The 13,922-nt window shown below is 40.3% G+C and overlaps 1 pseudogene; it reads left to right on the top strand.

Moving 5' to 3' along the window:
- Positions 1–9,837: 9,837 nt before the first annotated feature.
- On the top strand, positions 9,838–11,550 carry LOC148719367 (uncharacterized; annotated as a pseudogene).
- The last annotated feature ends 2,372 nt before the right edge of the window (positions 11,551–13,922 follow it).

Raw genomic sequence — 13,922 nt, 5'->3', positions numbered from 1 at the left:
GAATTTGCAGATGTTTATTGGGGAACCAACATCGCTTAAGGCGAGTCCGATTTGCTAGAATCAACAAAATCTGCAGATGTTTATTGGGGAACCAACATCGCTTAGGGCGAGTCCGATTCGCTAGAACCAACAGAATTTGCAGATGTTTATTGAGGAACCAACATCGCTTAAGGCGAGTCCGATTCGCTAGAACCAACAGAATTTGCAGATGTTATTAGGGAACCCACATCGCTGAAGGCATCGTAGTATGTCTCAATGGAGGAGTCCGATTCCCTTGTGCCATCAGAATCTGCAGATGGTATCGACATATGATGTTAATATCTACTAAAATAACAACCAAAGAGGTCGCTGCTGTAATATCCTCACTACTCATGCTAGGTGCCTACTTTTTATCTTTTTATAAACGTGAAACTTAAAATTACCAAATTAGCGAGCTATGTTTAGAAATTATCGCACTTTCAATTTCAGAGCTGGAACGGCGTACGTCACATAAAGAAAGGATAACGGAACTATAACAAATGATTCCACGAGCAGCGCCAAATTGGCTGTAAAGAGTCTCATATCTAACAAGTGCGGATACAATAACGGTTTAAACTAAATTCCTCACAAAATTTCCATGGAAGGTTTTTAAACTTATTTTAACTTACTTGATACGAAATTGAACCAGCGAGCGAAAATGAAACTGTGGGATTCAAGTAGCGTTCACAACCTTTGTTTGTCAGCTTATTTCTTTTCACATTATCTCAGTGCGTCTCGAAACATTTTTTGACTTATTAAACATGTCTTAGCTTATATCAACTAAGCTAAGACATGTTTAATAAGTAACGATTATAACCTTATAGCTTAGGTTATATCAACTAAGTTGAAATTGTAAAATGGCCACCGTAAAGAGTAAAAAGCGAGCTAGCCCTTCTCTGACGAGGGGCTAGCTCGAAACGTCAGCTTTTTAACTCTTTACGGTGGCCAATTTACAATTTCAACTTAGTTGACATAACCTAATTACCTTGTCACCCCAACCGATGCAGTAACACTGTTTCTTTAGAAACTTACCCCCTTTATTCATCTTGCAGATAATTAATTCATTTAGGTGTTAAAAATGTCTGTGCGACACTGAAATTTCTGTGAGATACGTCAGTAAGGACTGGAGTTTTACAATTTTTTATACAGAAGTCTATCTACGGTATCTTACTCGCCTGACGAACGATTGGATTTACCTTGGCCACCGGCTTCTGTCGAGGAGAATTAAGAAAAAAGGTTGGCACACAACTAAGTTAGGGGTAGGGAAAGATGATCTCAAGGTGGCTACTGGAAACAACATACAGGTTAGAGAGAGTAAAAAGAAACAGGCAACCTCATGTATAAAATGCTTGAATTTTTTTTTCAAATCGAAATAATGATAAACGCATGTCACGAAATCCTTGTTGGCGTGTCCCATACACTTGTTTTAAAGGCAAACAATAAATAATTTCATCGATGAACCTACACCCATCACAGATAGGGAGCCCAATTATTTGCTAGTTAGTAAAGACAGAAAAGGCAACACTTTTTTGATCAACTTACGATTATTTTAAGATCTTTGCATTACAGGACTATCTGATTTGGAATGTTTCTTCTATGGACGATTACCTCAAAATCAGGGAAACTCATCTTATCATTGCTCTTATTATTACTTTTATCATTTTGAGTAATGTTTTCATCATTTCCATTAATACCATTACCTTTATTTTTGTCATGATTATATTATCAATTTCATTGTTTTTATTATCATTATAATTATAGATTACTCTTTCTTTATGCGTAAGTCGGTTTGGTACTTAAGTGTCATAAAAATTAAAATGTGACTTTCTCAAGCAGCAGGAAGCAGTTTAAAAGAAAAGCTAAACCATAAATAAATAAAAAGGATACTTAAAATATACACATTTGAGCATTTTTGATTACAGATAAGTTTGTTTAGAATACTTATATAAATACTTCACCTCCAGACACATACAACATTCATCGTGTCCAGAATCAGGTCTGCATTTATGTTTTCCTTCAAGACGTTTGTCCAGGCATACGTTACAAACATCACAGTGGAAGGATCTGTCTCTATGGATTCTATAAAAACTCTTAAAATTAGCAATAGAGAATCAAATCTGTTACTTTTAATCTCGCATTTTTAGTACACGAGTGTTTCACAAAGCCTAAACTGATGAAAACGACAAAACCTTGTCCACATTTCCGTGAGATGGCAGAATCGTTGCTTCCCAACCTATCAGATGAAGTACTAATTCGTAGCAAAGTATCAGTGTCAGTACTCTTCAAAGTACAAAAGAGTTGAGGTGATGCTCAAATCGTCTCAAGTCGGAGACAGAATTATATCTTGTATACAATGCAAGATTCTCCAGATCTCTTTATTCGTCTCATTTTGTAAGTCTACAAGTCATGCAAAAATCGTTTTATCATCTTACCTAAGGATACCACATTTTTCGCAGTGGAAGCGATTTTTATCCACGGAGGTATAATAGCAACGCGTTGGGCAGATATATTCAGACATGATTGCATTGCAGCCGCCACATCTCTGGCCATTTTCATCGATCTGAAATGGATGAAAGAAACAAGGATGCAATAGTTTTTTTTTTCGTTCGGGACACTAAGCTCAATCAGCTGTTCTTGAATAAGATTAGCTTATATCAGGGTGAGGTGTTATAATCCAAGATAACTTATTTTAACAAGAAAATTGAAGGCCAAAGGATCATAAACAAGAATCGTACCTCTTGCTTGTGATAGCAGATGTGAGCGGCATTAATTGCTCTCGCCTGATCCTCACTACAATCTGACTTGTTGTGACAGCGGTGGCATCGGAAGAGCTTTCCACAGCAGGGAAACCAAACCGAGCACCGACATTGATAATTACTGTAAACAGGGCGTGGACTTTCTTGTAGAGGTGTTGCCATAGGTTGTCGCTCGGCGTCTATCGTCGTTTCATTTGATGGGGTAGATTCTACTTGACTGTTTGTCTCATTAATCTGTTGTGTTAAGACTAGTTTCCGTTCTCCCATACCGCTCGTTTCATCCTGCACGCCTCTCTTTTCGACTGACTGGTTTGCGGGTTGAGTTTCCCCCGTGTCCGTAGCATTTGAGACAACAAGCCGAATATTATTGGCCATTATCTCTTGAAGACGTCGAAAACTACTGGCCAACAAATATTCTGTTGGTGTATGCTCGTTCTCACTCAGTGGTAGTGACTGCCCACCTTCGTTAGCTATGCTGTTGGCGTATTCATTAACCATTGAGCCCATGTCATTATAAGCACATGTCATTATAAGCACACGTATTGAAGTGTTTCTCACGGTTAGCATCAAAAGATTTTGGCAGCGATGTTACATTAGACTCGCTTGTCCTCTTGGCAAAGCATTGACTTCGCACCACTCTATCTTCCCAGGACTCTGAGGATGGAAAATGCCAGCTTTCTTTTTCATTTTTGTTAGGTGGCGATACGTGATAAAAACTAAAGGTTTTGGTTACTGATGCGTTATATACAGGAACTCTCATATTAAATTTATGGGCTATATCGTGTGGAATGAACTCTTTCTTGTCGGGTGAGTTCTGACCTTTGCCTTTTAAGACTTGGTCATGACCATTAGATGAAGAGTACTCCTGTTCGTAATCTTCCTGCCACGGACCGTCTAATGAAGCAAGATTATAGTTGCCCCCGCAGTGAAACGAAGGAAATGGGCTACTCTCTTTGATGTGGCGTGCCATAAAGACAGGGTCTAGGCCCGGATTTTGTAATTCGAAGTCACAGTAAGCTGAAATTGGATTTGTAATGCCGGGCCATGGTAAGGGGCATTTGGCGTTATCTGATGATCTCTGTTTGGGTCTTGCTCCTCCGTCACCCGAGTGAGATTGAAAGAACTCAGTCTTACTTTTAAGAGGATATCTGTGTTCACAGAGCGCATCTCTATCTGTAGGTGACTCCTTTTCGCTACATGAAATTACACTTTTGTGTTTCATGTTTGCTGTGAACCTCTCGCCGGCATTAGATGCCTTGTGCAAATTTTGTGTGACTGCTGATTCATCTACAGTATCAATGTTATTGAGATTGTCTTCACAGCTTTCGCCGTCAGCAACAACATCGCCCCCTTGACACATCGATCTGGTGCTAGTTTTGTAGCGGTTTGAGATAGTGGCTTGTGACTTAAAATATATCTGACCATATAAACATGTTGGCTCTATTGCTCTTAAGCCCTGGTTCAAAGATTTCGCTCCATTTTCCTCGTTTAATTTGGGCCCGTCAACGAAATCTGTCTCGCTTAGAAAACCTACCACGTTACTTTGATTACTTCCGAGTGCCTCAAATGTTCTCTCTGTTGTCATCTCGTTATGATCAGAACAAGATGTGCTTTGCTTTTCTGGTGTGTTGGTTTCTCTTCTTATGGTTTCCACCCCACTTCGCTCCCTGCCCTCAAGGTCTTGTTTTCTAATGTTAAAGTTACTTACATGAGGTTTCAGTTGTCCTTGCCCCTCTCGATCAACTCCGATAGCATCTTCTACCTCGAGTTTAGGTATGAACACAAAGTCGAGACTGTCCTTGTCAAAATGTTTGGCGAGTACTGATGCATCAACAGCAAGGTCCTTGTGGCTGTCGCCGTCAGTAACATCACTCCCTTGACACAAGAATCTGGTGGTAGTCTCATTGCAGATTAAGATGGTGGCTTTTGACTTGGAATGTAGGGTTGGTTCTCTTTTTTCCATAAAATGCATTCCATTTTCCCCGTGTAGGTTTGGCCCATCCACAGTTTGTGTCTCATTTAAAAGATCCACCACGTTATTTTGGCGTCTACTGGTATCGTTGTTCATGGATGAATCTGTCAAAACTTCTCCTGCAAGTGCCCCAAGTTTTTTCCATGTCGCCTTGTCGTCATAATCAGTACAAGGAGGTTCTTGATTATCTAATGCATTGGTTCCAAATCCTGTGATTTCCACCTCGATTCGTTCGCTTCCTTCCACACTGTGTTGTTTTCTCCTCTTAAAGCTATTCACGACAGGTTTCGTTTCCCTTTCCACTTCTTCATCAACTCTTAAAGTGTTTTGTACCTCTTGGTTACGTGAGGGAGTCTGTTTGTTGGTATTATTATTAGTGTTTTGCTTGCTTGAACGAACATCATTTCTCGCCGTCTCTATGTTCTCAGCGTACGTCTTCCTTTCCGAAAGGCTAGAGCTGTCGCTTTTACTAGAGGCTGCGAAGGAGGTCTCTCTTTCCAGCGTTGTTTTAGGCAAGTGGCTGCATACGTCCTCTAAGTGCTTACAATCTCTTACGTTATTAGTGACTGGGTTTTGTGGTAAAGGATGTTTTCTCAGGAGTTTGTCATCTGCCTTAGCCGTCATGCCCTCATGTGAACTAATCCTATGGCTATTTTCCTGAGTACTGACATTTCTGGAACTGAGAATTGGGTTAGGTTTTATGGCCTCTGGGTTTTGGTACGGAACCTCCAAATTACCACAGTTGCTACCATTTTGCATAAGGCTTGACTGCAAGTTTGAAACATTATATGGGTCTGCTCGGTTGGATTGAACTGAATCATCTTTATTGGAGTTCAGTTGGTTTTGTTGCTTATCCTTCAAGCCTTTTTGCAAGTCGGCCATAAAAAAACGTCTTGACTTTCTATCGTCTTCAAATAGACGTTTCCCCTCCAATATCTCACAAACGTCTTCTGTGGCCATGGATTCGTCACCATGTTTGCTTGTGGTAGTCTCAACAGTGTTAATGTTAAGAACGTTCAGCGTACGCTTATTATTTTCAATTCCTTCTGAACTCTCTTTCAAATGCTGATGTGTACTCGAAGTGTTTTCCTGGTCTTGCTGATTTTGAAAGGAAGCAGCCAGACGTCTTACGTCATCGTCACCCAGATCCACCAAACTTACTTTATCCTCCCTGGAAATGCATTTCTCGTCTTCCAGACTTTCATGAGCATTGTGACATTGATCCGGATCCGCCAGACAGATGTCATCGTGAGTCACTGGACTTTCCACGCTGTAAAGCAGTCGTGATATCTGGCTGACAGTCATGAGACACTCTTGAATTGTCTCTCTTCTTTGTTTTTGCCTGTCTTCCACTTCAGAAGGGACACTCTGAAATAAAGTTTTTTTTGCAAAGTAAATATTAATTTTGAAATAAAACTTTGTAAGGAGTTAAATATCAAAATATACGAGTCTGATTTAAATCAGCTTTTTGTCGTTTGTATTTCTGTTGATCACAAGCAATGGCATTGTATAAACTTAGGATGATCATTTGCTACTTTCGTTTAATTTTTTGGGGCCCATAATCAGTATTGCAGTTTTTGTCTCGTCGATGTTGTCTAGGGTAGGTAGGGCGTGAAGCGTATGACGCATAATTCCATCATTCAAGTCAGCTCAGAGTTCATTGAGTCAATAACTAAAGCTCAGTTTTACTCTTCTTGATTAAATGTACGCAACTTCAATTTTAACAATCAAAAGAATGGCTCTTTTGACACTGCTTGGCACTCTGATCAGTTTTAATGAATACTTTATGACTGGAAATGGCAATTGAAATCATATTTTGACCTGTACGTGATTACAAGCTACGCGATGAAATGCCAATAAAGAAATTGAAATAACGAAAGACGAAGCCTGAGAAAACAAGAATCATGAAAGCTCCGACGGGACTCGATCCCGTGTCTCCTGGTTGGACGCTACCACCGACTGAGCTACGGAGCCATACCATACAATTTTTCCCGACTTTCATTTTCTACAATTTCCTCGATTTGTTTATTCTAACATAGCATTATAGAAAGGAAGGAAATATGATTATTTTCAGGCCGCGATATCTGCATGGATTTCTGTTGCATCTTCTGTCAAGTTCTTTATTTACTACGTGAACAATTTCATTGCTGACTTTGAGAATTCCTTTTCCTCATAAGGAGTTTATTTGTTTCCGCTATTTTTTTGAAAAGTACTGTAAGCAATCAGATATATTACGTTGCTATCGCTCTTAAAGAAACGTGCTTGCTCCATTTCGAAAGAATTAGGGGTCATTACAGTATGCGTTTATTTCTGAAATTCTTTGTGGTTGTTCTCAGCTATTTGAACGGTTGTAACTATCTAGTGAAAGTGACGAACAGCTGCTTGCATATTTGAATTAGCTTAGATAGGGGACCAAGTAAAACGCAGAGATAAGAAAACTTTAGAAAAAAGGACAAGAAGAGAAAAATAATACAAAGAAACAAACAGATAATACTGCAAAGCCTTAGGGGCACCAGACTAAAGGGTGTGAGACGCACACACACTGTTTATTCACAGAACAGTTTATTGACACTAAACAAATTTGACCTCAGATGACTGTAGCAATCTCAAATTGTCCGTCCGTATTACCGCAAATTTTTTGTAAAATGGATTCTCTCAAATTCGGAATGAATAAACCATGCATCTCACGGATATTAGTCTGAATGGAAAGACGTTGCTTAGTAACAAACACTTATCCTTTGCACGGAAGCTACTTGCGCAGCCGTTAAACTGTGGATTGTCTAATCTTTCAGTGCCAACAAAAGTATTCTTTGGTCCTAACTGATATCAAATATCAATTAACTGACACTAAACAAGGGAGAATGTTGCGTAAGTTCAAAACCTAAACTAACAGCAGCCACGAACGCGAATTTTGTTCGTCAGTCACACCGGTCCTTTACTCTTCTTTGCATCGGAACTTTTGAGAAAATTCCAACAGGCGTAGTTACAGAATTGGTATCTTCCAGTATGCACTCTGGCAGTTCGTGGATGCCAATCCGTTCCGGCAACAATTTCGCATATTCGATCCAGGGACCAGTGTCATCGCCATGTGTCAGGCGAAATTCCAAACTCTTTCTCTTCATTTTCTGTTGAGAAGTTCTCAAACCACTCCTTTGTTAGCTGCTGCAAAGTTGCACCTGTAGTCGGATAACATCTCTTTAGGATGTCTACTGCTCTCGGCCATTTAATACAAGAACAGGACGTAAGCCATTTCGAGACGAACTGCTCTTTAAGGATAAGTGCCAGAACAGTGCTTTTTCTGCCGTCCTTCGTCATTCAAAGATGAAAATGGGCCTCCAAAGTTGACTGCTGTTAGAGCTAGGACACTTGCTTGAGATCTAATGTACAGGGATGGAGCTAAATTGTCCCCTTCGAAATTCATTGCAGATCCTTTTGTATTTCAAAATCTCGCCACGTTCAGACATGATCCAGAGTCGCGCCGTTAAGATTTGTTTACTTCCATGCGCACCTTTTTTCATATGGTAATGCTTGACTATTAGTTCAGTGTCATGAGTTCTCCTAGTTGAGATGATGGGGAATCTTCCTTTATGTGATATAGTCATCTCTCAATGAACATTGTGATCAAATTTTGAGTTTCATCCTAGCAACTTGTTTTTATTCGGCAATTCTACCCCTCTGAGGGCCTCTTGTAACATAGCCGAAGACGTATTCAGTCTCCTCTGACGTAATTTTCGCTCCTCCATGACTTTGCACGAAAACATCCTTCAGTGTGAACTTGTATCAACCTGGTTCAAATGGAAAAGCTTTTTGCATGAACAAAATTTCTGCTCTTTGTCAAAGACGGTCATCATTGTCCAAACTTCTTGTCACTGACTGACTTCATTGCAAATTGTTTTCGTTTCTGTTTCTTCTGAATATATGCCTGTTTCGGTGCAATAATCCAGCCATTCGGTTCTCCTTTTTTAATAAATTCAGGTTCGCTCCTCAATGTCGCCTCTTTGGTCATATCTGAAAGTGTACATTCACTAGTGAGAAGAACTGCTAATCTTGTTAATCAGTTATTCAGGGAGCGGTCATTCCAGTCTAATCCAGCAAACAACATCTGTTAAGGCCCAGCCTCCACTCTGATTTAAATAGCGTCGGGAATCCGATTTGATTAAAGGTTCCTTTAGTGAAGACAAAACTGGTTTCAAATGTGTTTTCTATGAGAGTAAATACGTCTTTTCCAGGCAGCGAAGTTAGTCTTATTTGCTTTATTTGTTAGTCTTATTTGCTTTATTTGTTGGTCTTATCAGAATTAAATTCTGATGGTCAGTGCTAAACATGAATTTCTTCCTTTTAACCTTGTCCAACTTGATAAAATTTTGCTTAGCATAAATATTTTTACTCTTCGTCAATGACGGTCATCACTGTCTTCTCTTCTTGTCACTGATTGCCTTGCTTCGCAATTTTTTGTCAATTCTTAATCTGAATTCCTCTGATTGGCCATTGCTTGGGACTAGCCTAGTCTTTAGGGTAACTCTGACCCTGGTCTAGTCTTAACTAGTCTAGTCTTAAACTAGTCTGTAGAACGAATCAGTCTCGTAAACAATACATTAGCTTCACTGGTATCTTACGAAGAATTCATGAAACACCTTGGTAGCGGTGGTCCTTCAATTCTTTATCTACTACCGTGTCCTTTTTATTAATTCTCCTGAGAGCGGGTCATCTCAGCCAAGTCCTGCAATCTACTTTTGTCAACGGGAAATCTTCGCTCCGATGATAAATGGTGTTGGAACTCCGATCGGATCTAAAAACAAGGCAATCTCTCCTAGAAAGTTCCCTTTGATAAATACAAACCCACTTTCAAATGCGTTTGCTTTGAACGTAAAAACGCTATCTTCCAGTAGCCACATTAGTCATGGTTGGAATTAGGTCCTTGCTGATTCAACTTCTCATGCTCCGTCTCATATAGAAATCTTTCCCAACATCTTTGCTGAATTGAATGGCCTTTTTCTTACCAATAGTCCTGAACTAGTACAAACCCGATCCAGTTGTCTGTGGAACGTGGTACCTCGATCATCAGCAGGCACGGAATTTAAGTCGTCATCCATGTGGGTTGACTTCAGAAATGAATTCGCTGCCATTGGAAGGTCGATTTCATGTCTTTCAGAGTGAGGTTGTATAACAAATTGAGCCTGAAATGGCGAAAAGTTGATTCCGAAAACCACTTTGCTGAATTCGTACTCCACCTTTTGCTGTTCCGTACGAGAAAATACGCATTCATTTGCGTTAAAAGGCGAACAATTATGTGAAAATACAATCATTAGAGACAAAAAACCGTCATTTGCGCGTAAACAAGATTTAATAACGATCTTTGCATTTTAATCAGCATTCAATAGCAATTATGGGCATTTTTATGCGTCATTCGAGAAAAAGATACTTTCATTTGCGCTAACGTTCAAGTCATTTACACCATCTTGAAAGTCAATGGAGACAATACAAAAACAAACAATGTAGTGCATGAACCATTCATGAACATTTTTATCACACTGTTTGCAATTCAATAGCATTCCTAGACAGCATTAGTATGGATAAGACAATTGTTAATGCACTTGTACAAACAATTCAGTGTTTTTTATATTCAATATGCAAGTAGCGATTTTCAACTGAACACCGATTTTTCCTGAACTTACATTCAGTAGAGTTCGTCCGGTTAATTCACTTCGAAGAAACCGAATACTACTCCAACACAAAGAGAGAATCGTGAGAGGATTTGAGCACGAGGGGGAAGATTATCTTGTGGTCGCGGACTCGCTCGGAGTGAGCCGATCAACGGCAAGAGGCACTGTGGCGCGCTACATCAGAGAGGGCAGGATCCAGGAAAGTTCACGAGGGGGTAGAAATAAGGTGCGCGTGGATGATAAGATGAGAGATTGCCTAGGGGAAATCATCAACGAAAACTGTTTACACACGCTTGCTCGGATAAACTACAACTCAAACCGCACCGTGAAACTTGCGAGGTCCCTCCCTGCTGACAGAAACAGACTTGGTGTGCTGAACAAGCGAGTCGATTACGCCACTTGGTTTAGGATCCATGCCGTAATGCGCCACTGTGTGTTTGTCTTCGAATGCGGCTACAACATCTGGACGGCCAGAAGGCACGGTAGAGCGCGACTGGGAGAGAGGGCGTAACGTCAAGTGTGCGGTCGGCGTGGACGAAACTTGACCGTGACCATGGTAATCCCGCCTATCAATGGACTTGTGTTTTCTTCAGCAGCTGTTGGCGGAATGAATGCTGCGTATTTCGATAGCTTCTTGGCACAGACTAGGACAAATCTAGATCCCGATAAGGAGGTGATCTTTGTGTATGACGGAGTACCGGCCCACCGAAACCCGATCATTCCCGCCCCAATCACGGAGCTTAAAATGCTTCCTCCCTACAGTCGTTTCCTAACCATCGTGAAGCAGACAATAACCTGTTTGAAAGCGGTGTCAAGCTGACATCTTGCATCCGAAAATTCAAAGACGCATGGATAACGGAGATGAGGCCAGAGCCAGGGGAATCCCAGTGGAGGAGTTTCGAACACAGCAACTGCCCGAAGCTCTGCACAGTAACATCGACACTGTGACTGCGGCTAAAGGTGCGCAGTTGTACCGCCTTATGCAGACCTATCTGCCAAAATGTTTGAATAGAGAGATTATTGAAGGGTAAACTGGAATTCAAAAGAAAACGAAATTTGGAATAGGTATTTTTCAATTGAAATTCGATGTGTGAATATTGAAAATAAAAAACGCTCAATTGTTTGTACAAGCTCATAAATGAATGTCTTATTCATACTAATACTATCTAGGAATGCTATCGAATTGCAAACTGTGTGATGAAAAATTAAATGAATGCTACATGCACCATATTGTTTGTTTATTGTCTCTACTGACTTTCAAGATGGTGTAAATGACTTGAACGTTAGCGCAAATGAGAGTGTATTTTTCTCTTTTGTTTAATGAATGACGCATAAGAATTCCCAAAATTTTCATTGAATGCTGATTAAAATGCAAAAATCGTTATTGAATCTTGTTTACGCGCAAATGACGGTTTTTTTTACTCTAATGATTGTATTTTCACACAATTGTTCGCCTTTTAACGCAAATGAATGCATATTTTCTCGTAATGAACAACAAAAGGTGTCCTTACTCTATTCTTTTGATCCAGTGATCTCTACTTTACAGTGTAATACAAAACAATTTATTAGCTTCTCTTATTTTGGTTTTTCAGAAACAATTTTCGATGTACAAAACCGAAAGGAATAAAAAAAATTCAACAATGCGACAAATTAATGGAGTTACATAAAAACGACTAACAATCCGTTCTGGATGCACCTTACTTCTCGCAAACACCTTAACAACATCAGTGAGATAGCGTTTACGTACTGGTGTGGTTTGGGTTCTAAGTAAATGACCTCATTTAAGAAGACACCCTCGTGCTGTATCTTGGGGATCCGTCGCACATTGTGCGAGTTTGAGACCGTGCGTTCGGCCGCACAACAGGAAAAATTGTAAATTTGCACTTTATCAATAGCTTCACCGCAGTATGGGCAGTCCAACGAACATAGCCTTCCGTAGTATCAGATAATGTTGTTTGAGTAAACTTCAACAATCTGTGGGTCTTACAAAAGCCGTTTGTTTGTGTTCATCGGTCTTTTAAGGCTTTATAATTCTCAAACATATCTGGTTTGTCCCTCTCGCCAACCTCAAAATTATAGGAAATGCGCTACGAAGGGAGGCCTCCAAAAAGGCGTACAGAAATTCAAGCGCTGTAAAGACAGCTCTGGAAACTACCTTTCTTTGAGATCGAAATCTTAGATGAAAGCGTTAAGAGAGAGCAGTGTGCGTTTACCCCGTAGCGAGAAGTTCTAGCGTTAGAGGTGATCTATTGGAGAAAACACTTCGCAAAGAGAGCTCGATGACCGCCAAATTATGACATCCTAGCCTGAGGTCGATTACGCCGTCGTACCTCTCTCTTTTAAGTAAATATTAGAGCAAAACCAAGAGAGCCATTGCCAAAGTTATGGGGTGGAGATGTAATGGGCCTGTCGGCAAACTTAAGCGTACCTACTTCTTCAGAGACAATAAGAAATTGGCAAATTACTTTGGAGATTATGGAACAGAAAAACAGATAAGTTTTCATTTATCATCCTGTCATTAGTCCTGAGGATCAGTGTTTAGTGCAATGGAGAGAGTTGAGAAGGATGCAATAGTTTTTTTTTTTTCGTTCGGGACACTAAACTCAATCAGCTGTTCTTGAATAAGATTAGCTTATATCAGGGTGAGGTGTTATAATCCTAGATAACTTATTTTAACAAGAAAAGTAAAGGTCAAAGGATCATAAACAAGAATCGTACCTCTTGCTTGTGATAGCAGATGTGAGCGGCATTAATTGCTCTCGCTTGATCCTCCCTACAATCTGACTTGTTGTGACGGCGATGGCATGGGAAGAACTTTCCATAGGGAAACCTAACCGAGCACCGACATTGATAATTACTGTAAACAGGGCGTGGACTTTCTTGTAGAGGTGTTGCCATAGGTTGTCGCTCGGCTTCTATCGTCGTTTCATTCGATGGGGTAGATTCTACTTGACTGTTTGTCTCATTAATCTGTTGTGTTAAGGCTAGCTTCCGTTCTCCCATACCGCTCGTTTCATCCTGTACGCCTCTCTTTTCGACTGACTGGTTTGTGGGTTGAGTTTCCCCCGTGCCGGTAGCATTTGAGACAACAAGCCGAATAATCTTGTTCATTATCTCTTGAAGACATCTAAAACCAGAGGCCAGCGAATGTTCTGTTGATGAATGCTCATTCTCACTGAATGGTAGCGACTGCCCACATACATCGTTAGCTATACTGCTGGAGTATTCATTAGCCATTGAATCCATGTCGTTGTAAGCACATACCGATCCACCCGTATTGAAGAGTTTCTCACGGTTGGCATCAAAAGATTTTGGCAGCGATGTTGGATTTGACTCGATTGCCCTCTCGGCAAAGCATTGACTTCGCAGCACCCTATTTTCCCAAGATTCTGAGGATGGAAAATGCCAGCTTTCTTTATCATTTCCGTCAGGTGGCGATACTTGATTAAAACTAAAGTTTTTGGTTACTGATGCGTTATATACAGGATCTCTCATATTAAATTTATGGGCTCT

This window comes from Stylophora pistillata, chromosome 12, assembly GCF_964205215.1.
Source record: "Stylophora pistillata chromosome 12, jaStyPist1.2, whole genome shotgun sequence".
NCBI lineage: Eukaryota > Metazoa > Cnidaria > Anthozoa > Scleractinia > Pocilloporidae > Stylophora > Stylophora pistillata.
The sequence above is the reverse complement of the archived record's forward strand: the minus strand, read 5'-3'. Positions and strand labels throughout refer to the sequence as shown.